General features: G+C 52.5%; 1 protein-coding gene across 7 annotated transcripts in view; it reads right to left on the minus strand.

The window, feature by feature from the left end:
• Window positions 1–24,709, minus strand: part of ZNF831 (zinc finger protein 831) — a 111,407-nt gene that overhangs the window by 85,808 nt on the left and 890 nt on the right. For 5 of the 7 annotated variants that reach the window (XR_007150832.1, XR_007150833.1, XM_047852400.1 and 2 more), the window contains exon 1: window positions 9,901–10,312. The gene's annotated coding sequence lies outside the window, so the exon portion shown is untranslated. Of the gene's footprint in view, window positions 1–9,900; window positions 10,313–24,502; window positions 24,645–24,709 lie in introns of those variants that run through there. The other 2 variants (XM_047852399.1, XM_047852398.1) reach the window with 2 other exon arrangements.

Consider the following 24,709-nt stretch of genomic DNA (forward strand, 5'->3'; position numbering starts at 1 on the left):
TTCTGAATTCTAAAGACAAAAGAAAAAAGGATCTTGAAAGCAATGAGAAAAAAGTCACACCTTAGGGGAAAAACCACTCTAATGACAGCAAAGTTCTCATCAGAAACTTGGGAGGACAAAAGGAAATGGTACATTCCAAAAGGGCTAAAATGAAAGAATGTCAACCCAAATTCTATATCCAGAAGAGAAAAAAAAAAAAAAACCTTCTTCAATGAAGGGACAATCTAGACATCTTCAAATAAAAGAAAACAAAGATAATGTCACCTCAGACCCACCCTAAAGGAAGAGTTAAAGGACATTCTCTAAACAGAAAGGAAATAATGAAAGAAGGAAAACCTGGAGCATCGAGAAGGAAAAACATGAACAGAAAGAGTAAAAATACAGACAAATACAGCAGTTCCTTCAGAACTTTTTAAATGACGGTGGATGGTTAAGACAAAAATAAAACTGCCTGATACAGTTCTAGATGTACGCAGAATCTAGATGACCGTAAGCGGGGGAAGGGAGGAAGGTTAAAGCTCCTACGCTTCGTTCCAAATGGCGAAATAGTGACACCCACGGACTGTGATGAACTACAGGTCTACTCTGTCATACAGAGAGCAGTCGTATAATCAATATGGGGATATCCAACAGAGTCTGCCTGAACCATGGGCCACAAATGTGGCCTCCCTGCAACCGTACAGCCTCGGATTGGAAATGATGTGTCTGCAGCCTTCTTGACGGGAACTAGGGCGCTGGCAGTAAGAGTACAGCCCACCTGAGCCTGGGGGTTCAAAGTTCCTGCTCCCTCAGCAAGCCCTACTTCCCACCACACAGCCCAGGAGCTCTGAAGACCTCTGGCTCCGATGGTGCCCAAGCTCCCAGTGCACCCCCACATCTCCTGCTTCCTGCCTGCCCTCCAGGGTATTATCTACTCTGGACAAGCTCCAGTCTGGCTAAACCAACCAACTTCTCTGCTGTTCGGTGGTAAAACCACAGCTCCTCCAATGAGGTCCCAAGCCCTTCCACGTATGCCTTCTCTTGGGTACTATTCTCTCTCAACCCTAGGGTCCTGCAGAGAGTTTCCTTATATCTTATAGCTGCCCTTTCACCACAGTGAATCATTCTGATGTTAGACTTCCACAGTGTGACCTACTAGGTTTTCTACTTCCCGATTAGACACAGACTACTACAGAATTCCAGGAGCGGTCCCGGAAGAGAGATCCCTAAAGGTGGGATCTAGGGATGGGTCCGGTCATGTTCCTGGACTTGAGAGTAATGCTGAGCTCCCTGCCAATGAGGAATGTGCTGCTTGGAACCCATGACATACAACAGCATCGCAATCGATCAAGCTGTCCTCTGTGGTTGCTTGTGACGAAGTACCACTGGAGCACGTGCCTCGGGAGCCCAAGCTGCTTCCGCTCTTGCCGCGTGGCAGTAATGGGGACTACACGGGCTGTGGTGCGGGGTGAGTTTTTCTGAGTGCCCTTGAGTGCTTACAGAAAGAAAGTGACAAACTCAGGTCTGTTAACTCCCACCTCGAGTCACGGTCTGAGAATCAGACAGCTTCCATGACAGCCCTGAACGAATCTCTCATTTCTTGTAGCCACAGGACTGACACTGCTGAAAACCAAGCACAAAATGTCACGGTGTGAGTTGCTGAGTTAAAATGGCAGTTGAATTCACAGTCTTGCCAGGTTTCTCCTGTGAAAATTAGGACATTAATGGGGGTGGGGGGAGAATGAGATCCTGAAACACAGAAGAAGGGCATCAGGAAACTGCCAATGTTGACACGCAGGTCATTCTGAGCCTTTCTTACCAGCAGCAACAGATTCCCCTCCAGTGTCCAAGAAGACCCGTCTCTGACAGCTTAAAAACACTGTGATACCCTCATTTGGGACAGATACCTTGAAAGGGGTTCCTCCTTCTTCTCCAAACCCACCCAACCACCCTGTTGCCAGTAGACCCCTAACTAGAATCAAGTCTCTGCATGACCCGGGCGACGGGTATACACTATGACCCAGGAAGAAACAGCTTATCCACCAAAAGAGCTGGAGGCCTTTGCTAATACACCCTGGCAGAAACATGGGGAACATATAGGTGGGAATAGAGTCTCAGGTCATTGAGAAACACCTTAGTGAGGGGCCACTGGCACCCCTGAAAACCTCTGTGGCTGCTCTTTTTTCAGGCCAAGTATGACTGGGCGGGATGCCACCCTTGACATGGGCTCCCTGATTTCACTGTGATGTTTGAATCCTGGTATAGCAGAGGCTAAGTGGCAGCACTTAAGTATCAAAGGCAAAGTGGGCGTGTCAACCACATGGCAGTAGGGACCTACCAGTAGCCAGAATGCTCCGGGTCGCAGAGACCTTTAGCCGGAGCTGACTGAGACTGACTCCCTGGGAGTGGAAAAGGTCATCAGCCTGCTAGGACACTGCCTGACCCACGCAGCGAGAAACACGCTGAGTGTGGTGCAAACAACCAGACTTGAGTCACCAAATGGAGAATCAGAGCCCTTCATCCAGTTTTCAGACCCAATTCAGTAGTTCACAGACCAGAGGCCCCTGAATGACACAGGCGTCGGGTCCTATGGCCACCCAGACACGCTGTCGATTTCCCTCCTAGCCTTCCCCAGAGGGACCCTTGGCCACCCACCACACACTCGAGTGGCTGTAGTTTGAGGAAAAAGTAAATACTGGAACTTTTTAGGGACTACTAGATACACCAAAGGTAAAGGACCCAGAGCTAGCTGAGCTCCTGCCCTGAGGGCAAGGAAACTCACGACCGGACAGCTTGAGAAAGCCACAGACGGGGACTACAGTCTCACGGCCAAATGCAGAAATGAGGACTGGACTAGCTTTGGTGTGATCTCTATGCGTGCTGGATGGTTGAGTTTGTTTCCATATACTAATCGCTCTCGACTTCTTTCTCCTTCCTCATATTTTTAGATTTTATACATGAGTTATTGAAGGTTAAGTTTACAACTTAGTCTTAGAGAATATATAGGAAGCCCTTGACTGAATTTGAGGAGTAATTACTATAGCCCATGACGGATTAAATGACTGGCTGTTCTCATTCTGAAAAAGAGTTAAAATCTCTTCACTTGTAAGGAGGAAAGATGTATCTCGTTAGGCAGAAAATACAGCGCCTTTTCATAGTTTCAAGGAAGTCCCAATACGCATATGGAAGCTGAGGGGCCACGGGGATAGGCCATGTCAGTTATGAATTTATTGCATCTCAGCTCTCAATGCACCTCCAACAAATGCTGTACGATAAACAATGCAATTCCTTTAAAGTTTTTAAAGTAGGCACAATGTTAAGGGTGACTGCAGGAAGGAGAGGCTTCCTGCAATTTTCAGCGGGGGCCAAGGAGAAGGTCAGTGGTGTGGGTGTGAGGACATCTGCTAGAGCCTGCCCCCTGCCAAAGTCCCCAGATGCTACTCCCTCTGCAATCTTGCAGCCTCGGGCCGGTGCTAAGCTGTCTACGGCCCCGCCCACGAAAACCAAAGCTTCTTCCCAGCCTGCCGATGGCCAGAGAGTCGCGTGGCCGCTGAGCCCCTGCTGCATCCTGTGCGCAGCGCACCTCTGGTTGGGGCGCCCACAGAGAACCACTCCGCCTCCCGCCCATGCAGACCATCAGCTCCAAAGGCCTCCGTTCCCCCTGGTGCCCAGATTCCCAACGTACACCCATGTCTCCTGCTGCCCGTCACCCGCTTACCGCCTACGCTCTAGAATGCGGTCCACTGTTCACCCAGCAACTCCAGGCGAGCTCCGGTCTGGCTAAGCCGGCCAGCTTCTCCGCAGCTCGAGAGCCAAGCTACAGCCTCTCCAATGAGGCAGGAACCTCTTCCAAGCCCGTCCTTCCTCTCAACCCTAACGTACCCCATAAAGTTTCCTTACATCTTACAGCCACTCTCTACAGTTATTAGTACTCATCTTAACCTTCTCTTGTTTAACCCACTGTGTGATTTCTACTTCCTGATGGGACCCAGAATGCTGCTCCTAGAGAGGTCCTCTCCCAGGCCGTAACACAAACCTTAGCAAATTGAGACAACTGAAATCATACAGCGTGTGTTCTCTGCTCAGAATAAAGTCAAATTGGAAGTCAACAACAGAAAGATAACAGGAAAATCTCCGAACGCTTGGAACGAATCAGCATACCACAAAGTAACCCACGTGTTCCAAGAGGAAGTGTCAAGGGTAACATCAACAACAACAAACACCGAATGAATGGCAGTGAAAATACGCCATCTCAGAATGTGTGGGATGCAGCTAACACAGTGCTGAGGGGGAAATGTTGAGCACTAAAGGCTTATGTTAGAAAAGAGAGAGCACCACAAAGCAATAATTTAAACTCCTACTTCAAAAAGCTAGTGAAAGAAAAGCATAACAAACCCAAAGAAGGCAGAAGGAAGGAAATGATAAGGAAAATTGAAGAAATAAATAAAGTTGGAAGAGAAAAATAATAAAGGGAATGAATGGAAATGCTTATGCTTTCAGCAGATCAATAAAATTGATCTTTAGAATCTCTACAAAGCCTGGGGCGCCTGGGGGGCTCGGTTGGCTGAGCGTCCAACTCTGGCTCAGGTCATGACCGCACAGTTTGTGAGTTCGAGCCCCATGTCGGGCTCTGTGCTGACAGCTCAGAGCCTGGAGGCTGCCTCAGATTCTGTGTCTCCTCCACTCTGCCCCTCCCCAGCTCGCACACGCTCTCTCTCTTTCTCTCTCTCAAAAATAAACATTTAAAAAAAAATTTTTTTTAAAGAATCTCTACAAAGACTGAAAAAGGAAAAAAAGAGAAGGCACGAATTACCAGTATCAGGAGACTAGCAGGGATAGGACTACAGACCCGGTGGGTATCACATGGATAAAGGGGAATTCTGTGAATAAATGTGATAGTCATATGAACATGATAACCTAGATACAATGGACAAATTCCTCAAAAAGCACAAACTACCACAATTCACCAATTATGAAACAGCTCATTTGTAGAGCCCTCTATTAAGCAGCCTGAATTTGTAATTTTTTTTTAATTTTTTTTTTTTAATTTTTTTTTCAACGTTTATTTATTTTTGGGACAGAAGAGACAGAGCATGAACGGGGGAGGGGCAGAGAGAGAGGGAGACACAGAATCGGAAACAGGCTCCAGGCTCTGAGCCATCAGCCCAGAGCCTGACGCGGGGCTCGAACTCACGGACCGCGAGATCGTGACCTGGCTGAAGTCGGACGCTTAACCGACTGCGCCACCCAGGCGCCCCTGAATTTGTAATTTTAAAAAATTTTTTTTTTTTCAACGTTTATTTATTTTTGGGACAGAGAGAGACAGAGCATGAACGGGGGAGGGGCAGAGAGAGGGAGACACAGAATCGGAAACAGGCTCCAGGCTCTGAGCCATCAGCCCAGAGCCCGACGCGGGGCTCGAACTCCTGGACCGGGAGATCGTGACCTGGCTGAAGTCGGATGCTTAACCGACTGCGCCACCCAGGCGCCCCTGAATTTGTAATTTTAAAACTCCAAGGAAAGAAGTCTCCAGGCCCCGATGGTTTCACTGAAGAATTCTACATAATGTTTAAAAAAAGAATTAACACGAATTCTATACAACCTCTTCCAGAAAACAGAAAAGGGGAGAACGCTTCTTAATTAATTGCATGAATCTGGCCATCCTCCGGACCCCAAGACCAAAGATGGTACAAAAAAGAAAACTACAGTGCAAAATCTCTCATGAATGCAGATGGAGAAAAATATTAGCAAACAGATTTACGACGTGAGAAGAATCATGTATCATGGCCAAGGGTTGCCCAGCGATGGATCAGGGTGATCCACCGCATTAACGGCATAAAGGAGAAAAATCACACGACTGTATCAAGTACTGGAGGAAAAGCTTTTGACAAAAGTCAAAACCTACTTGTGATAAAAATCTCTCAGAAAAGAGAAACAGGGGGCAAGTTTCTCAACTTGATGAAAAGTATCTACAAAACATCTACAGCCAATATTACACTTACTGGTAAAAAAAAAAAAAAAAAAAAAAAAAAAGAAATACTTCCTCCTGAAGATCGAGAACAAGAGAAAGACGTCTCCCTTCGCGCTCTTATTCAACGTAGTTGTGGAAGTTCCAGACAGTGCGATAAAGCAAGAAAGGAAATGAAAGACATACGGGTAGAAAAGAAGAATAAAACTGTCCTCTTTGCAGATGACATGATTGTCTATGTAGAGAACCCCAAGAAATCTACAAAAAAAATTCCTAGAATAAATAAGTTCATCAAAGTCACACGATACAAGTTCAACATACAAAAGTCAGTTCCAGTTTTATTACTAGCAATGAACAACTGGACACCAAAGCTTAGAATACAATGCCATTTATAAACACTCAAAGAAAAAGGGAAGACTTAGGTATTAATCTAATGAAGCTCGTATAGGCCCTAGATGCTGAAAAGTGTAAAACACTGATGAAGAACTCAGTGTGAGAAAGCGTAAACAGAATGAGACACTGTGTCCATGGACCGGAAAACTGACCTTAGTAAAGAACGTCCGTTCTCTCCAGACTACTATGTAGGCTGAACTCAGTTCCTATCAAAATCCCAGTAAAACTTCGTGTGGGCATAGATTATTCAAAAATTTACACTGAAAGGTAAAAGAACTGGAATAACTCAGTATTTGGAAAAGGATAATAAAATAGAAAGAATCAAATCAGTCTACCTGACTTGGAAAACCTATTACACAGCACGGTAATCAAGACTGTGTCGTATTAGCTGAGGAACAGACACACAGATCAACAGAACAGAATTTTCTTAAAAAAAAAAAAGAAACAAAACAGAAATAGAACCACACGTATATGCCCAACTGATTTTGAACAAAGGTTCAAGGCAATTTAGTGAGGAGTGTGTAACCTTTTCAGTAAATGACACTGGGGCAACTGACACCCACAGGGCACAAAAAATACAGGTCAGCCTAGACCTCATACCTTGCTTCAGCAAATATTAACTCAAAATGGGAAACAGACCTGAATGTAAAATGTAAAACCATCGGGCTCTAGGAAAAAACAGGGGAGAAAAATCTTCAGGATTGAGGGCAGAGGAAAGAGTTTTCAGACCCGGCACCAAGGGCGCAAGCCGTAGGAGGGAAACTGATCAACGGGTCTCATCGAAATGAAAAATATTTGCTCTGTGAAAGTCCCTCCTGATAAGACAGCGAAAACAGTACCTACACACCCACAAGCTCATGAAAAAACATCCAACATTATTAGCTTTAGCCATCAGAGAGATGCAAATTAAAACCACAGTGACACAGTGACATATCACTGCACATCTATCGGGATGGCAAAAAGTACGGACAACATCCGACGTCGGCGAGGATGTGGAAGTTATTGGATACGGTGGCCGTGTGAACAAGGAGTAGCACAGCCATTCTGGAAAAGAGTTTGGCAGTTTCAAAAACAAAAAAAACCAAAAACAAAAACAAACTTAAACATGCAGCTACCATTCAGTCCACGCCTCCTGGGCATTCATCCCAGAGAAATGAAACGTTACGTCCACACAAAAGCCTGTACGTGAGTGTTCACAGCAGCTCTCTTTGTCAGAGCAAAACGACGGGAAGCGGCCCAGATGCCCTTCGACAGATGACTTGAAACCAACTACGGTGCGTCCGTATCGCAGGCCACTCAACAGTAAGACGGGACAAGCTACGGATACGCAGAACAACTGGAACACCCCTGCAGAGAATTACGCAGAGCAAGAAAAGTCAATCCCTAAAGGCTACACACCATGCGGCTCTGTTCATGTGATCCCCCCCCTTTTCTTTACTATAATTTATTGTCAGACTGGCTTACCCACAACACCCTCAGGTAACACGCTTGAATCGATAAATTACACAACTGGAGTCCAGGCTGACGGTTCCGGGGAGTGAAGAGGAGGAAGGCAGGAGAAAAGTGAGCCTGACCACAAGGGGTACCTGTGATTTACAAGATGTCGCCATCAGGGGAAAGTGGGTAAAAGGTATGTGAGATCTTTCTGGATTATTTCTTACAACCGCATGAGAATCTACAATGACCTCAAAACAAAGACTAACTTACTAAAATAAGAAATAGTAAGTAAGTAAATAAAAAGAGAACTGAAACAGGAACCACCTTTCCAGTGTGGGAGTCAGTGTATTTAACGCAGCACCTGTAGTTTCCCCTAAAACCGTGTCCCCAGCTTGGAGCGCCACAGGGCTCCCCTGGCAGAAACGGACTCAACGCACAGCACCTTCCTTGACGCGGGCTTCTTTGTATCGACCTCTTTTCTTTACATGCCTTTCTATTCCAAGGACATCGTACATCGCTACCAGAGACGGAAAGGCTCCGCCGTGGCTTTGAACACAAAGTGGTCCTCCCGAAACTACAGCTGGAGCAGTGAAGGTCTGCAAAAGCCCCTCCCTCGGTTGCAAGCCAGAGCGGAGACAAGGCTTCCTCCCGACGCCCCAAGCGGGCTCTGCGGAAATCCCCGAATGCGGCCGTCCCAGGGCAGCTCGGCCGCGGCCGTGGCACCGCGTCCAGAGGGGCGGCGTGAGCGCCGGAATGCCCGGAGTCCAGACGCAGCGCGTGCCTTTGAGGCGGCCGCGACCCACAAACTCCGTGACTTTGATAAGCCACCCACCCTCTCCAAGCCGAGCGTTCCTGATCTCGGAAGTGGGGCTCGTGTCCGCTTTTTCAGAAAATCGGACAACACGGTAGATGTGACGTGTGTGTGCACGGCAGGTGCTCCGCCTGTTAGGCTCCCCCCCGCCCCGCCTTAATCAAACAGACCTCCCATCCCCCTTCCGCAAGCTTGGTTCTCTGCGTCCACGTGTATGACCTCCACCAGGAGAAGGGTCCCTGCCTGGTACCTAGTCGGCTCTTGGAGTGGCCACCAGGCAGTGATCATTTAGGCTCTTCTGGGTGACCCTGCTCACACGGACCTCCCCCTCCGGGACTGTGCCCCTCCCCTGACTTCCCAGCAGAAGTACAATGGGGGAAGCACACCTTCACTCCTCGGCTTCTCAGAATCTCCCCCCGGCCCCCAAGATCGCTGCAGAACCAAACACCCGCTCTAATTAACATCAGCCTCGCGACCCTAAATGCCTGCTCGTATCTCTGGGGCAGGAGAATTAGGCACGTTATTTTAAACCGGCCCTGACGTTTATTCTGCTTTTCCCAGCCAGCCGACACTATCGTTTTTCTAGCTTGCATCCTGCCCGTCGCTGCATTCTGGCCGATAACATCTCTGGTTTCATTCTTACAGAAAGATTTGCTACGGGAACAGAGAAGCACGTTACCTCTCAGAGCACGGTCCCATGCCTTATCTGACAGACCCTCCAGCTCTCAGCTATTTTGGACACTGGGAAGCCAAGTATGTGTCTAAATACGTGGACCAGGGTCCATGGTCCCTTGTAAATCTCACTGAAAAATGCTACCCTTGGGTGATCGGTAGACTCACTATAAATAGGATGTGTATCAAATACCTAAATATTTATAGCGTCCTGTACACTCAGTCTTTCAAACTCTTGGGCTCACGTAACTAATATTTCTAAACCATTCACACTGTCATTTTAATTAGATCTAGCAATGGGGAGAAACTGCTTACAAAGCCACAAATTGCCTTATAGGTTTAGTCTGCCTTTTTTGTTTAATCGAACATGGACTGTGGACCTGGTTGCTGACAGCCATTATGAACTGCAGTAAATATTTTGACAAATAGCAACAGTGCTGTTAGGCGCACAAGAGAGTTACTGAACCGGGTCAGACCCAGTTTTATGTAGTATTTCTTCTCAACTGCGTGCTTGAAGATAAAGACATCATTAAGAACCCCAGGGTTAAAAAAAAAAAAAAAATTTTTGGTTTTTTTCGTGTTTTTTTTTTTTTTAAGCTTCCATTTTCTATATGCTTATCCCACAGGGCATGTCACATACCTTTACGAAGAGTGACGATCTTTGGCCAACGATGCTCCGACTCAAACACGAGTGACCTAGCCGGAAACCGAGAAGACACCCATGGTTCCAGAAAAGACGCGTGCGCTGGCCACCCCAAGAAGCCAGGGGTTCACGCGCCTTCCTCCCACTGCGTGTAGGGAGTTTGTGACTCTTTGCTGAGAAGGTGTCTGAGACATCTTCCACCGGTCCCCACTCTGCAGGCAGCATCTCGAAGGACAGAGGGAGAGAGAGATGCTCCCTATGTCTTAGAAAATAAAGCAAAAGAGGATGGCTCCCCCATTGCTTGGCCTTTGAATCAACTCTGTGTTTAACTGAGAAAAAGTACCATTTTGAGCAGCATGGAGGAGACTCAAGCAGAGATGAAACCCAGGCTGGCTCAGAAATAGGAAGTACACTATTTTCTATACATCACTTAATGTCACAGTGGCGGCCCTTAGAAAACAGGAAGAGATAGACACGGATAGGGGAAAAAACAGAGCCTCAGCTCACGTCTAGTAATTGTGACTATTGATCTAACAACCCATAAACAGAGACGGGTGCCAGAAAGGGAGGTACACAGCCTACTGCATCACACGTTCTGGGCAGGCTGGGGAGAAATGGAGCCAGGGTGGCCCTTTTCCTGGGTGTGGCCTTGGAAGGAGCATCTGCAGGGCCTCTCCGTGCACGCCTGGAGGGTCCCCAGGGCCCAGTACGAGCATTCCCACTGCAGGTGATGACGGCAGGAGACCTCACAAGGATCTCCGTGATGCTGTCTCTGTTTACAACTTGGATATTTTGTTCAACGTGGAACCGCATTCTTTTTTATTTTTAACATACTGCAGTATCTGTGATCCTGATGGCTGTGTTTTGGGTCCCCTTAAGTTGTGCACCCACAGTGAGCCCCCCTCTCTCCCCACGACTTTGGAAGGAGCAAACGTGAGGGTGATGGAGAGTGAAAAATACAGTTGTCTAAGTGGTGGAGCCTGACAGGCAAAATGGGGCACACTACTGGAAAGACGTGCATTGAGGGGAGAGACAGGACAGACCAGATGCCACACGGCCATACAGGCTGGGGCATATTAACACCTGTAAGCTGGTTTCCTATCGCTTTGCCAGTTTTTCACTGGAGAGAGGATGCTTCTTTGCCCACTTTGCCATCAGTAATATCTAGCTGGTCATGTTCAGCTAGGTTCGGTTTGGGAAGGGGGAGAGTTTCATCTGGCTGAGTGATCTAGGCTTTGGAAGAACCAAATTGTGCAGATTCACGGGGCGTCGACTCCCCGCCCCCGCCCCCCGCCCCCCCAGCATCAGTGAGCAGGCACGTCACTGGCTATGCCAGAGGCCACGGGAAATGTGAAGGCGAAAATGGGAAAGTGACCGACGCAGAGCCAGCTCTGATGCAAGGGGTCCACGCGAGCGAGACGGAACTCAGCCTGAGGCCACACTTCAGTGTCCCCTGCCCTCCTCTGGGACCCCCGGAAATCTCCACAACCCAGCAAACAAGGAGTAAATAGCCGCCTAGCACTGACCCCATCCGTTCTGATTTATTGGCACTTGCACTTCTTCTGTCATTAAATACTGCAGGAAACACCCCTGGCCACATCAGACACGTAAACAGAGCCTTGCTGGAGCCCCGAGGAAGAGGGTTTCTGGAGGCTTCCTGGAGGAAATGACGGATGAGCTGGGCATTGCAGGATGTATATAAGTCTGATAGGCAGAGGGGCAGCAGGAGGCAAGCTGGGAGCAGACAACTTGTGAGCGGCGCCCTTTTCCCCCCGGGGAGGGAGCCCGGCAGCCGTGGACGAGGCGGAGCGGGTCGTCCTGGGAACACAGGCTGGCCAGAGCCGACGACACACCCAAGCACTCACCCGAGCGGCAGACACGGGCCTCGCCTGCGGTGGGGAGGGCCCCGGCAGCTTGGGCACTGTGGGAAAGGAGGGACCAAAACAGAAAAGGCTGACGTGGCTCCCTGGGCCGCTGCCACCCCCGCTCTCTGAGGGGCCTGGGCCAGACGTGGCCCCAGGTGTGGCTAAGGAGATCCTCAAGAACAAATCCACCTCTTTATCCTCCAGAAGGACATAGAGCCTTTTTCCTCCAAAGTTACAGTCTGAACAGACTCCATTGAGACACACGAAGGAAGAAGCTTCCTATACGAGAACTCAAACATTGTTTAAAAACAGTAACAACAACAACAAAAACCTTTGGAGTTGATTGAAGGTAAACACATCGAGGAGGAACAGATAAACAGAATGCGGTGCATGCATCCAAAGGAATATCATTAGGCAACAGAAAGGAAATGAAGCCCTGAGACCCTCCAGCACGTGGGTGACCCGTGAAAATGCGACGTTAAGGGTGAGAAGCCAGACACAGAAGGCCACAAGTTGTAGGCTTCCATTTATAGGAAATGTCCAGAATAGGCAACTCTGGAGAGAGAGAGAGAGAGTGGATTTGTGGTTGCCAAGGGCTGGGGGAGTGGGGGGGGGGGCTGCTCATTGGCACAGAGTTTATTTGGGGGGTTCTGAAAATCTTCTGGAACTAGACCATAGCGGTGACTGCACAACTCTGTGACTATACGAAAAACCACTCCATCATCCACTTTCGGAGGACGGATTTCATGGTAGGCGACTTGCACCTCAACGTAGAGCCATGACGTATGTAGGTCAACCTTCCAGAGCAGGTGCGACCGATAACCACCGAGCTCAGCGTTGGCAATAGTCACCCAAAACAAAGAAATGTGATTTCCAAAGAATGGTGGCCTTGCTTTCTCCAACCTCTTTTTTTCCCCCAGGGAAACAAAAAAAAGATCTATCACTCCCTCGCCAGGGCAACACCACAGTCCTCGGTGCCTCATCTTTACAACACAGCTACCTTGTGCAGTTACGAGCAGCGGTGGCAGCAAAACCAGAAGACCTCAGACATCCCAGGGATCCCGGTGACAACAGGCGTGAAGAGTCATCACACACACACGTTCCTATTGAGAAGCCACGGCCAGAAAGGACAGAACGGTCCGCTGCCTTTGGGGTTCGGTCTCGGGACCTTCCCCAGGCCCCCCGACTGTGCAGTCCCGCGGCGGAAAGAGGGAGGGAGAGTCACAGGCTGCGGCCAGTCCCCCTCTTACAACTCTGCACACAGCCACCTGTCACCCCAGACTTTCCGGGACTGGCCCAGCCTCCTTGCAAAGGAGCAATTCTCGCTGCCTCATGAGTCAACAGTGGCTGCCAGACTATCTCTCCCAGGCTGGTCCCCAGGTGCTGTCCCCGTCCCCGCATCCTGCCACCTGCCTTTCTCGGCCCCAACTCCAGTGGCGCTCTTCAAAGCACTCAGTGGACCTGGAACAGCGTCTAGAGCACAGCGCCATGGTCCCCAAAGAGTATGTGTTGAATAAATGAATGAGAGCGGGTGGATATGTTTGTTTCACCACAATGCACGAAGAACCCAGGCCAAACAAGGCCAAGCAAGACGGACGCCATCCCTTCCCGAGGTGGACCCTCCTAGCGCACGCCCAGTTCTGTGTGGGCACCCCTTCTCCTGCCAGGCGTCCCGCGTATCTCAAACACTTCATCTCTGCGTGATGCGGGCACGGGATCAGCCCTCTGTCCACGTCCGCGGGGCGATAAACCCTATCAAACCCCTGGCTCCCCAGGCCAAACCCAGACCGTGTGCCGGGAGGCTTACAAACGTACAAACCAGGGGACCCTGCCTGACAGGGAAAGCCTGGGGGGGGAGGGGGCAGGCCCACCCTCCAAGCAGAGGCAGCTCTGGGGACTTTGCAGCGCGGTGCCTTGGGGACACGTGCACTCTGGTGTGCATTTAAGCCTATTCCTCTCCGGGTTCCGGTCCCCTTAGCGTCCCCCACACACTCTCCTGTCAGAAGAGGTTTGTAATCACAGCCCATGTGACGGGAAACGAGGTGTGCCTGCCGAGCCCCTTCGGAGAGGAGCACTCCACAGATGTGTGACCCCGAGCCAAGGGCCGCCGTTCCCGTTTCTGTGCAGAGAGAAAAGTGCCCCCCCCCCCGAAAGGGTAATTGCACGAGTGCCCCATGCAATTATCTGTCTGCACGTCCTCGGGGCCACTTAAACAATGTTTTTATTTAAAATATGATGCATCCAGCCAGCTTTTGATTATCCATGGTAATGGGGGTCAAGGATCAGCTGAATAATTGAAATGGAAACTTTATTCCCACCGAGAACGTCGCTCTCCCCCACCTCCTTCCTTCCTTCCGCTGAGGAGAGTGGCGCTGTGGGATCGTGGAAGGGGCGCTGGGCTGGGAGGTCCAGCCCAGCCCCGGCCCAGACTTCGTGACTGCCTTTCTGGGGGGCGGGGGCCAACGCCCTTCCCTTCAGGGGCACCGTGACGGGAAGGGGCCGGTCCCCGGCGGCCCTCATCACCAGGCCGCGCGTGACCTTTGTAGTTAGAACACGTGTCTTCAGATGCACCTGCTTTCACCACGTACCGTGCCCCCGAGCCGTGTTATCGCCACTACGGTAATAATAACTGATGCGGCCCTCAGACACGTTTGTGACGTCCGTGAAGATAACTCCCTAGCGTTACAATTTTTTAAAAGGCTCCGTCCAGAGAGACCAGCAGCACTTCACGGAGATGACGTCCCTCTGACTCACAAGATGCTCTCCCCCAAAGCGTCCGCTCCCCGCGCGCGCGGCGGAGGCTCTTTGGGAACACGGGCCCCCCTTCCCTGCCCCTTTCCGGAACAGCTCCCATCGCGCTGATGGAGACGGTCCACGCAGCCGGCTCGCGCCTCGCCCCCGGTGACTGCGGCGTCGGGGGAAAGGTACAAAGCCTCCCAGGGCCCATTACACCCGATGTTCTCCGCGGTAATTGCCTGCCGCAAACCGTCGCCCCTGGCTGCCTGAGTGACAGACGAAGAGCGAGGGGAAGGCAGGGCGTTTTGTTTCCCTACAAATTGTATCCCTATTTAGGAAGGCGCACCTGGCTATCAGACTTTTAATCACAGAGCATAAAACTGAAATCATTTCCAGCACCTGAAGTGATTTCGTTGGCGTCACCCAGTTTTTGTGGATTAAGTTTTTAGAGCAGAAAGAAAAAGCCTTACACTTCAACGATAACAAGAAAAACTGGTTTCTTCCCACCCACCCCCACCCCCCCACCCCCAAATCCCAAAAGTTTCTTATGTAAGGACTTTGGGTTTTATTTTTCTTTCTTTAAGGAGAAGAGTTCACTGCTCCAGATGGGAAACAAAACGGCAGGGTTGAGACCCCACCCCACTCCACCCCACCCCTTGGGAGACTGTCTAATCAGTGTCTTCTGGATGTATTTACAAAAACAATATGTTTAAACATTTTCAATAAACAGATTAAAACACAGATTTGTATATTAGCCTCTGCCAGCTACTTCTCCAAGCCAAGAATCCTTTTGTCCTTATGAAACCACATGATGATTGTTCCTCGAATCCAAGTCCCGGCCTGAGAGGCCCTGGACCTTCCTGGAGATTTGGTTTTCTCTTCTTCCTCTCGGTGGCCTCTGATCTCACGTCCTGGCTTTACTTCCCACTGTTCTACCCCCTGGGTGTGTTCTTACCATAAGTTCCCCCAAAGCCTTTTTGGAAGGAAGAAGAGCTCAAGTTGTAAGCCACCCAATTTCCCTCCAAAGCCAGAGTTCAGAGTGCCGTCCACATCCAGAGGGAAGAGACGGCATGACCTCGATGTCACGCTTCTGGAGGCACGGGGACCTCCAGCTCCCAGCAGGACCTGCCTTTAAGCGCTGGGAACTTCTGGGACTTTGGTTGAGCCCCAGGAGAAACACACAACTCACCCAGACCTTCCTGGGGTTGTCTATCACTTGCTGCCTTCCAGGAGAGAGCTTCTGTAGCACATCTCTCAAGACCAGGCTCTGAAGATAAAGTCTTCCCAAGTGGGAGAACTGGCCCCTTCGTTCAGGCTCCCCAACCCATCCCCCACCATTCCCAAAGGACGAGGGCTCCTGGAATTTAGACTTAAAGCTACTGCAGGGATCACGTGACCCCGGAACACCAAGTACAGGGGCGTATCCCCTCCCCGACAACACCCTTGGCTACTTGGTCACGGTGCTCTTCCCCACAGAGCCAGGCATCAGAAGCCCCTTTGCCCGGACCTCCAGCCACATCGGTACTCGAGCTAAAGCCGATCTGCCACCCGCCTCGTTTTAAAGATCACAGAAGGGGGACCAGAACCCGCCTCTCGCCAGAGACCACGCCACTACCCGTGATGCCGAGCTCTGGCTGTCACGAATTCCGTCCTGGTGTAACCTGCACGTGTGTGTAGACACAGACACACGCTCACACGATGCACACGTGTGCCCAGCCTTGCCTGTTTTCCTGACCGCTAAAAGGTGTCCTGGCTTCGTGCAGTCTATTCACTTCCCGCTGCCTTGAGAGGGTTTGGGCTTCACTAACATGCTGTTTCATCTTTCCTGTGATGCATAATCAAGATAACTGGGGAGAAAATACGGGTAAATTCCAAACAGGCAGATACTAGCCCAAAAGAGCAATGAAAAATGAAGACATTGCCCCCCCCCCCCCCCAGGTGTCTGGGGATTTGCATTCAACAGGTACACGTTCACCAAATATTTGAGTACCAGCCAGGTTCTAAAGTCTGTTCTAGGTCAGAGGATCGGGGGAGAAGAAGACAGAGAAGGTCCCTGCCCTCATGAGGCCGACAGCAAAGTGAGAGAGAGAATCATAACTAAGAAAACACATAACTGAGTGGGGTAATTTCCGAGAAAAATAAGTGTATTGAAGACAGAAAAATGGAATGGGTTGATGAGGGGTGAGAGAAAGGGAAGGGGGAGCAACCTTGGGAAGAGACCTGAAATATAAGAAAGATTCAGCTATGACGAAACACGAGCGCGACGGGTTCCAGACAGAGGGAGCACTACGTACAAAGGCCCCGGGGTAAGCACTCCATTGGCAGGTTAAGGCCGGCAGAAGGCCAAGGGCATACGGAGTAATAATAGCAGAGGAGAGAGCAGGATGACAGGGCAGAGGGCTGGCAGACAACAGACGATGCAGAGCTTTTTAGGCCACGGGAGAAATTGTATTGTAAGAAAGACCAGACGAGGTGTGAAGGTGGGGAGAGCAGCCGAGAGAAACAGCAGGGTCAGAACAGAGGAAGGAACTTTTCACAGAGTCTGGAGAAGGGAAACACGGCGTGAGAGCACGAATGGAAGAAGAAGAGATCTGACATGTGCTGCTGCGGAGCATACGGGACCCCCCAGGGGCCGAAACACAACTCCTAGCAAAGGACGTGTGCTACCGAATCACTTACTGTTTTCCGCCCTGAACCTGGCACTCGTCAAGCTGCTCGGAGACGAGACCACACGGGTGCCCATTCGAAAGGGGCCGTACACGCCTTCTACGGGATTTACCCGCGCGTGTGAACACGCAGAGGCGCGTCCTCGGAGAAGCCCAGCTCTGGGTGCACGCCTCCCTGTCCCTGAGCGGGGAAAAATGGATCCAGGCTGTTTAAATGCTGTGTCCTCCACAAGGCATGACCCAACTCACTCGGGCAGCGGGGACCCCCTCCCCTTCCAGGGCCCCGTGGCAGCTTCCACCTCCTGCCTCCTGCCCCCCCCCCCCTGCTCCCAGCACAGTATACCCCAAGGACCACTGGACACGACACTTTCTCTCACTACACTATGCCCTCCTTGAAAAGATGGACACAAATCTAACTTTCCGGGCCCAGCCCCAAGTAGGTGCTCCATAAGTAACTGCTGAACAAGGCCTCGGCCGCCTTGGGAGGGCAAGTGTCACCTGTGGCTTTTTCAAGGGAGTTCACCGCAGCGCGAAGCCACGGGGCGGTAGTTCCCTCTGTGAGGCTGGTCTGGCCCGCAGAGTCCCTGTCCCTCGGCAGCTCAGCACGGCGGGGACACCCCATCTCTGACCTGCCCCCCACGGGGACAGGCAGGCATGTCCCGCCAGCCTCCCAATCAGGTCCCGGCAGCTGGGAGACCCAAGCCGCCCGGACAGCATTCGGCACAGTGACGCTCTTCACCCCGCGGCCTCCCCGGGAAGCCCAGCCCGTGCAGGTGCGCCTGGCCCCGTGAGGACAAACAGGAAGCAGCCCTGACCTCCTCCAGAGACAGCCAGCGGATCCTGAGCGCGCTGAACATCTTGCAGACTCATTCTTTTTCCCCTCGGGTCTGGCCGTGCAGAACGCGGTGCGGCGGGGAAGAACTCCGAGCCAGAGGGCCAGCAGCCGACGCACGCGTTCTCCCAAGGAAGGTGGCGGGGAGGCCAGGGGAGGGGGGACCTCAGGAACGGGGTCGGTGCAGACGCCACTCCAGGTGCCAAGCAGGTTGGGGACGACGAGGGCAGCCAGGAAGGATTTGTGGTCCGGTCGTGGGGCCACGGCTGGCGCAAGCCAGTACCTACCTTCCCCCTTGTCCCTCACAGACCCGCTCTCCACTCCACGGCCAGAGGGACAGCCCCCAAACACACGGTTACACCCAGCACCTCACACCGGTGACAACCCCTTGGGGGTCCCGTAACTCCGTGATCTGCTCCGCCTGCACGACCCGCGGGGCCCCGGCCTCTGTCACCTCTGGAGTCCCTCCCCAAAGCCCGCATCCTGTTCCTGCATCCCAGCGGCACTGGCCTCGCCACGGCTCACACTCCAGCCCAGTCAGGACCGGGCCCCACGGCCAGAACTCCTTCCTTTCCCCCTTGCCTCACCGTCCCCGCGAGGCCTTCATCTGTCAGCCCGTCCCCAGCCCCCAGGGCAGCCTTCTGAGATGCCCGCTCCAAGGCCAAGTCGGACCTCCGGACTCACCACGGGTGTCACGGAACATTACAGGTGTCATGGCCTGCTCGTGACGCAAACCCCACAGGCCGGGGACCTTTCTACCTTGTCGCCAGCTCCGAGGCCGCCGCCCGGCAGGAGTGAAAGAGTGGACGAGCCCTCCCCCCAAACGGAACAGCTCAGGACACCCCCCCCCCACCCCCCCCCCCCCCGTGCCCTGTGCTCCTGCTCCGCCAGCCTGGCGTTCCCAAAGCTTACTGTTGATCCCAACACTTGGTTCTCTGGACGCCGGGACCTTCAAAGGTCAGAGTCACACATTTTCTACCGCCGGACCTCTTGTGGCCCCCAGCGCACAGCAAAGACTAATAACAGCCAACACTGGTGAGGGGACAGGCCAGCCACACCTCCGAGCCATGACGGGGGGCAAGCAGTCACTACGCACGCCCGCTTTACAGAAGAGAAGGAGGTTCACGCAGGTGAGGCAGCTTGGAGCCACCCACTCGGCCAGTCGCCAGCAAAGACGCCATTCAGACCCAGGCTACCAGCCCCAGCAGCACGTGTCGCCACGACACCGAGCTCCCTGCTTCAGCTAACAAGAGAGACGGGCGGCCCCCTCTCCGTCAGCAGCCCCTGTGCTCAGACCCCGTCTCGGAGAACACCTCCCAGCGCCCCCGATGTCCGAAGCCAGTGCCTTAACTCTGAGAATACAAATCCCAGACCACCTCAGTTCATCTGACGCAAACCCCCACCCAGAACTTTTCAAGACGGCGCTCCCTCTTCAGAAAGTCCATGCCCAGGATCAAGGTCTGAATACTGTCTTTGATTCAGCGGGCCGTGATGCACCTGGCTGGGCGGCGGGCCGCAGGAGCCCGGGGCATCTGGGGGTGAGCTCGGCCGGGTGTCTCCTCAGCCGTGGGCAAGCCACCTTACTTGTCAAAGCCTCGGTGTATCCGTCTGCCTGTCAAGCGGGGACAATCATCATCACACAGGCACTCGGGAGAATTAGGTACGAGGCGCTCGCCACGGGACAGGCCGACCTCTGGACAGACGTCACAGGAGGGTGACGGTCGCAGTCACCGTCCTCAGTAGCATCCAGTGCCGGCCATCTCAGCACAAGCGTGCCCAGAGAAAGGGGCTGCCTCCCGCCTCAGGAGAGGTCACCCCAGGAGACGGGAGCCACGCAGCCTGCGTGCACAGCTCAAGGCGGCAAAGTCACGCACATGTCAACACGCCTCCTCCAGCCCCACACATCCACCTCCACGCCAGCCCCCTCACGTCTTCATCCGCACAGAGAGAGCACGTGTGTGCACTCGCTCACGCACACACACACACGCCTCCTGTCCCGGCCCACGTGCGCCCGGGGACGTGGACCTCGCCGGGGGCCCAGCAGCGCTCAGCCGGGTACACCTGCCCTGCCAGAAACCCAGGGTGGCAGGGGCTGTGCTGGCGGGGGGCGGGGGGGTCCCATCGGGTAGGTGAGCCTGCGAGGGGGCCAAGTGTATTTGCATATAATTTGCATGTATTGACACAGCCTTCCCATCTCTGCACAGAGCACTCCCAAGCTAACCTGTCATTACTGCTCCTCTGAAGCCTGGTTTCTCTCAGTGATTCGTGCTGCCTACCACCCACTACTAGAAAGTACTACGTGGTGAGACGGGCCAAGAGCTGACTCTGAGCACCCAGCAAGTCACACCCGCCTCCCTGGGCCTCAGTGTCTCCCCGCGAACGACCGATAAAACGGCACCCCTCCAGCGGGCGCACCCAACGAGCCCTTCCCGCACAGAAAACGTTGGCATCTGCCTGGTGCTGAGCACCTGCCAGAGTGCGACGGGCCGCCTCACTATTATCGGAGGGCCGGAGGGAAGTCTGGGTGGAGAAGCGGGCCCCACGTTCTTCCCAGATGCAGTTTCGGGGTCTCGGATGCTGGGCCCCCTGTGCTATGGTCGCGAGATGTAGCAAATACATACAAATGCGGGTGCCAAGTTAAATCTGAATCTCAAAGAAACGATGAATAAAACATTAGTGTGAGCATGTCCCGTGCAGTACTGAGGACACATTTATACCAAAAGCAAGACAAAAACGTTATCTGGCTGCATACCCGGAACTCACATTGTAACTGGGGATCCTGTTGTTTTATGTGACCACCCCACCCGGGACTCGATGCCCACCGGCTTCCACTGTTCCTGACGCTCTCTTTTCTCACGGCTTCCACCTACACCCAGAGAACACGGACCTGATTTCCTAAGTGCCCGGCTTCCCAGCGTAGGACAGGGAGAGCAGAGGTTACACGTGAGGTGAACTGAAAATTGCTGAGGGAGGGAGGGAGGAACGTGTGTTTCCTAACTTAGTTAAAAAGCTAAAATCTGTTCCTCTTTGGTCTCTGCGAGGAGCCCGGTGGTTGTCGCTGCGAACGTGAGGCGACGCTTCCTGTGGCGAAGGGTACGTGTGTTTGCATCAACAGGGCCCGTTTCTAGGGTTCCTCTCAGGATGTGAGGCCCGTGGCAGGTCGCAGAGGAAGAGGGAGGGCCTGTGGGCAGGGGCCGCTGGGGAGGGAGGCTCTCCCTCTGGGGGCTCCCAGGAGAGCCCCGCCCCACACGGGGTAAGAGCCTCCCCTCCCCGAGCCCCTTGCCCAGCTTCCCCATCACACGCCAGTCGCCTGGGACCCTCTGCAGAGCACAGGGGTGAGAACGTGCCCAATTCCTTATTCACGCGGGGGGAGGGGGGGGTGGCCGTGGCAGGGAAGGGACACGGCTCGGGGAGTCCAACCTCTGACTGGGAGTCACCATCAAGCGTGGAAGGCGCAAACACAAAATGTGCACAGAGCACTGCACCCGGGGCGCTGCAGGCTGACCCTCCAGTGGACTCAGCTCGGGCTTCTCCAGCCGGGACACCTGTGCATCTGGAATGGGCGAAGGGCCACAGAAGGACCACCTATTGACCCTACAGGTGAACACGGGCCACGCTTGGGAGTGACCATTTTCCTTCCAGGTTTCTTTTTTTTTAGCGGCGAGTGTAACTTCACAGTACGATCAATGGATGCACTATGGAGTGCAATGCAAATTTTTCATATTTCTAAGAGAAAAACACTAAAAATAAAAGGGGAACGTTGCAGTTTCCTCCTCCTTAAAGCAGTGATGGGAGAGCACACCAGCCTCACGGGCCCATTGCAAGGATGAAAGGGAGAAACGCAGGTAAAGCCTTTCCCTGACACAGCACGAGGCAGGAACAGGACCTTCTCTAGTTGGGACTTTCATCACCACTGAGACAGGGTTCAAGGATTAAGATCTCATCTGATCTCGTATATCGGTCCTCCCCGCGCATAAAGAGATCACAAAGCAATCAAAGAACTCTATGGGCTTTGGGCACCGGAGGAAGATTTCCTTTGCTTTCTAATGGCATCCTCAAGTCAGGTCTCAAAAGTCTGAAAGCCACCTGCCTTATCTGACATGCTGAGATGGCCCTCAGCTTGTACGGCCATGGCCACGGACACGGCTGGCCTGAAAGGGGACAGAGATCCTTATTACCAATAGAGAGACGATTCTTTGCCTCCCCCTTCGTGACCTCTCGCCATGGCTGAACACAGGTGTCCCCAGCCCAGAATAACCCAGCGGTGCCTGCTCAGGATGCCAGGCCAGAGACGCCCTGGTGAAGGATGTGGCCAGCAGCATTCAAGGGGCATGGGGTGGTCAGGAGGGCCAAGGCACCTGAGACTGGGGGGCCCAAGACCCTTGAATCAGCTGTCTGGGTGGAGGGATGGAAGGGGTGGGGCCTCAGGGCATGACACCCAAGGTCAGTGCCCTGCTTCCTCATACCCTCTGACCCGTGCTCTTAACAACTTCAGAAATTCAGTTGGCACCTCTTCTTCAGGACTGAAAACTGACTTGGCCAGTGCTCATCTATGCTCTGTTTCTCCACTCAACACAGAGGCCAGCCCCATGCCCTGGGAACTCTCCCAGCCTGCTCGGAAGAGGTCGTCCACGCGCCTGTCTTGGATGGGCCAACCAGAAGTGAACTGTAAACTAAACGAAGACCTACGCAGGCCTTGACAAGTGGCACTGAACCATGAGCAGCTGGCGACGCGGTCTGACTCTAGGACAGCAGGAGAACAGTCTGAATAACGTCAGAGAACAGAAGGCGGGTCTCTTCTGATCAGGGCCCCCGGTGTACTCCCACTTTCTTATTGACCGGATCATCGTTGCAAAGATACAGAAACAGTTGTCGCCACAGCTCCACTACCGTTTGGCCTTCCACCTCTCATTCTTGCCTCTGACTCAAGCTGGCTGCTGTCCTGTTGTCACCTCGGAAAGCAAGGTGCCACGCCCATGCTAAGTCCTGCATTTAAACTGCTCGGCAGGTTTACAGCCTCAGCTCTGAAACACCAACAGGCTTTTTCAGGGTAATTAGCTTCACACACATGCGACCGTGCCAACATGCGATCAACCGAGCCCCAAAATTAGTTCCTGCTAAAATATTACACTGTGTCTAAACTACATCGGGAGATGTTCCTCGGTCATGAAATCTGCTCTATCAAAATCAGCCTTGTTTGGAGATCGGGGACCTCGCTCTTCTTCTCTGGGGTGGCAGAGTTGCTTCCAAAGCCAGTTTTGTTTATCTAAGCTATGATCCAACATCGTTTTTCTCTCCCCCCCCCCCCGCCACCCCCAATTTCAGCTCGTACAGCCTTTCCTTTTGGAAAAACAAAGCACGGCAAAATCACAACTCTCTCTTGGCCAGTGGCCAGACCTCCAAGGGCTGGAGCCAGGAGATTAACGGATACGCCCAGAGAGGGCAAGGTCAGAGAGCAGAACATTCTGGACACGTGTGTGTCGGAGACAGACTCGTAGGACCGGAGAGCGCCCGTACACGAGGGCCGGCGTCTCCCGCTTTGAATGACATGCTAAGGCCCTTCTGAACCAGTGGGTGAAACATGCCTGTGACACTAATTAATGCCAGGCAAAATGTAACAGCAGATCTTGAAAACTAAAAATAGATCTATTCCAACTGATTCATCCCCTGACTGCACAGAATTCGGAGTTTTTTCATCTGTTTCTCTCCTACGTGTACGTTAGATGATGGCCTCTTTTCTCTCCCTCCATCTTGTTGTTCTCTTCTCTCCTCCGTGTTGTGTGGTTCAAACCTTCCCGAAGAGATGTCCCCACTTGGCTACCCTCCGGCCCACAAACATGCTTAATAAGCAAGGAAATCATCTCTTTTCCTGGCTCACATGGCTGGGAGCTATGTAATTTGTCCTTAATATTTTCCATGCGGATGTTTCTACCCTGTTGCATCACACACAGAACTCTATGGCTTTGTTTCCGACTACAGTCCCTTCTATTTTAAACTTTGTTGATTTCTACTGGGAAGGAAGCCTATTTCGTACAGATTAGCTGGACAGCTGGGTCTGATTGCTTCTGATGACTGGGCTTGGGGCCACCGGGGAAACAGGTTTCCCAAAGCCCCTTGCATGGAGCCCCATTCCATACGGCCCCAAAAGAATGGGGTCAGCGCTCGCTTCGGGGAGGAAGGGTTAGCAGCCTCAGGTGGAAATCAACAGGTCAAGCCAAAGGCGGGTTCAGACCTTATTCCACAGCTCACGCTTGGGAGGCTGTGCTGGAAAGTGGAGGAGGGGGGAACCAGAAGCCCCCTGGTTCGAAAGCTCTCACAGGGACCTGGCTGGGGGCTTGTGTCAGAGAGACCTACGTGTGCTTGGAAGGAAGCATCCGTCATGCTTGCCTGATATAATCACTCGGGAGGCAACAGACAAGGCTCAAGGATTAAGGTCCCTTCATCTGGCCTTGCATCCCAGACCTCCAGGTGCATAAAGAAATCACAAAGACCTCTCTCACCTTCACGTGCTCAGTCCACAGGCAGGTGGGGGCTGCCGCGCTCTCCGGAAAACCGGTGGCTCCGATGAGGCAGGAGTATTCTCCCTGCTCGTCCCATCTCTGCCTTGCTTCTCTCTATGCCTTCTCTAGAGAAAACCGAGTGCTGGAAATTTAAAAAAAAAAAAAAAATCGTGTGTGTGGAGGGTGGTGGGTGTCGGGGGTGCCGGG

This window comes from Prionailurus viverrinus, chromosome A3 (assembly GCF_022837055.1).
Source record: "Prionailurus viverrinus isolate Anna chromosome A3, UM_Priviv_1.0, whole genome shotgun sequence".
In the NCBI taxonomy this organism is placed as follows: Eukaryota; Metazoa; Chordata; class Mammalia; order Carnivora; family Felidae; genus Prionailurus; species Prionailurus viverrinus.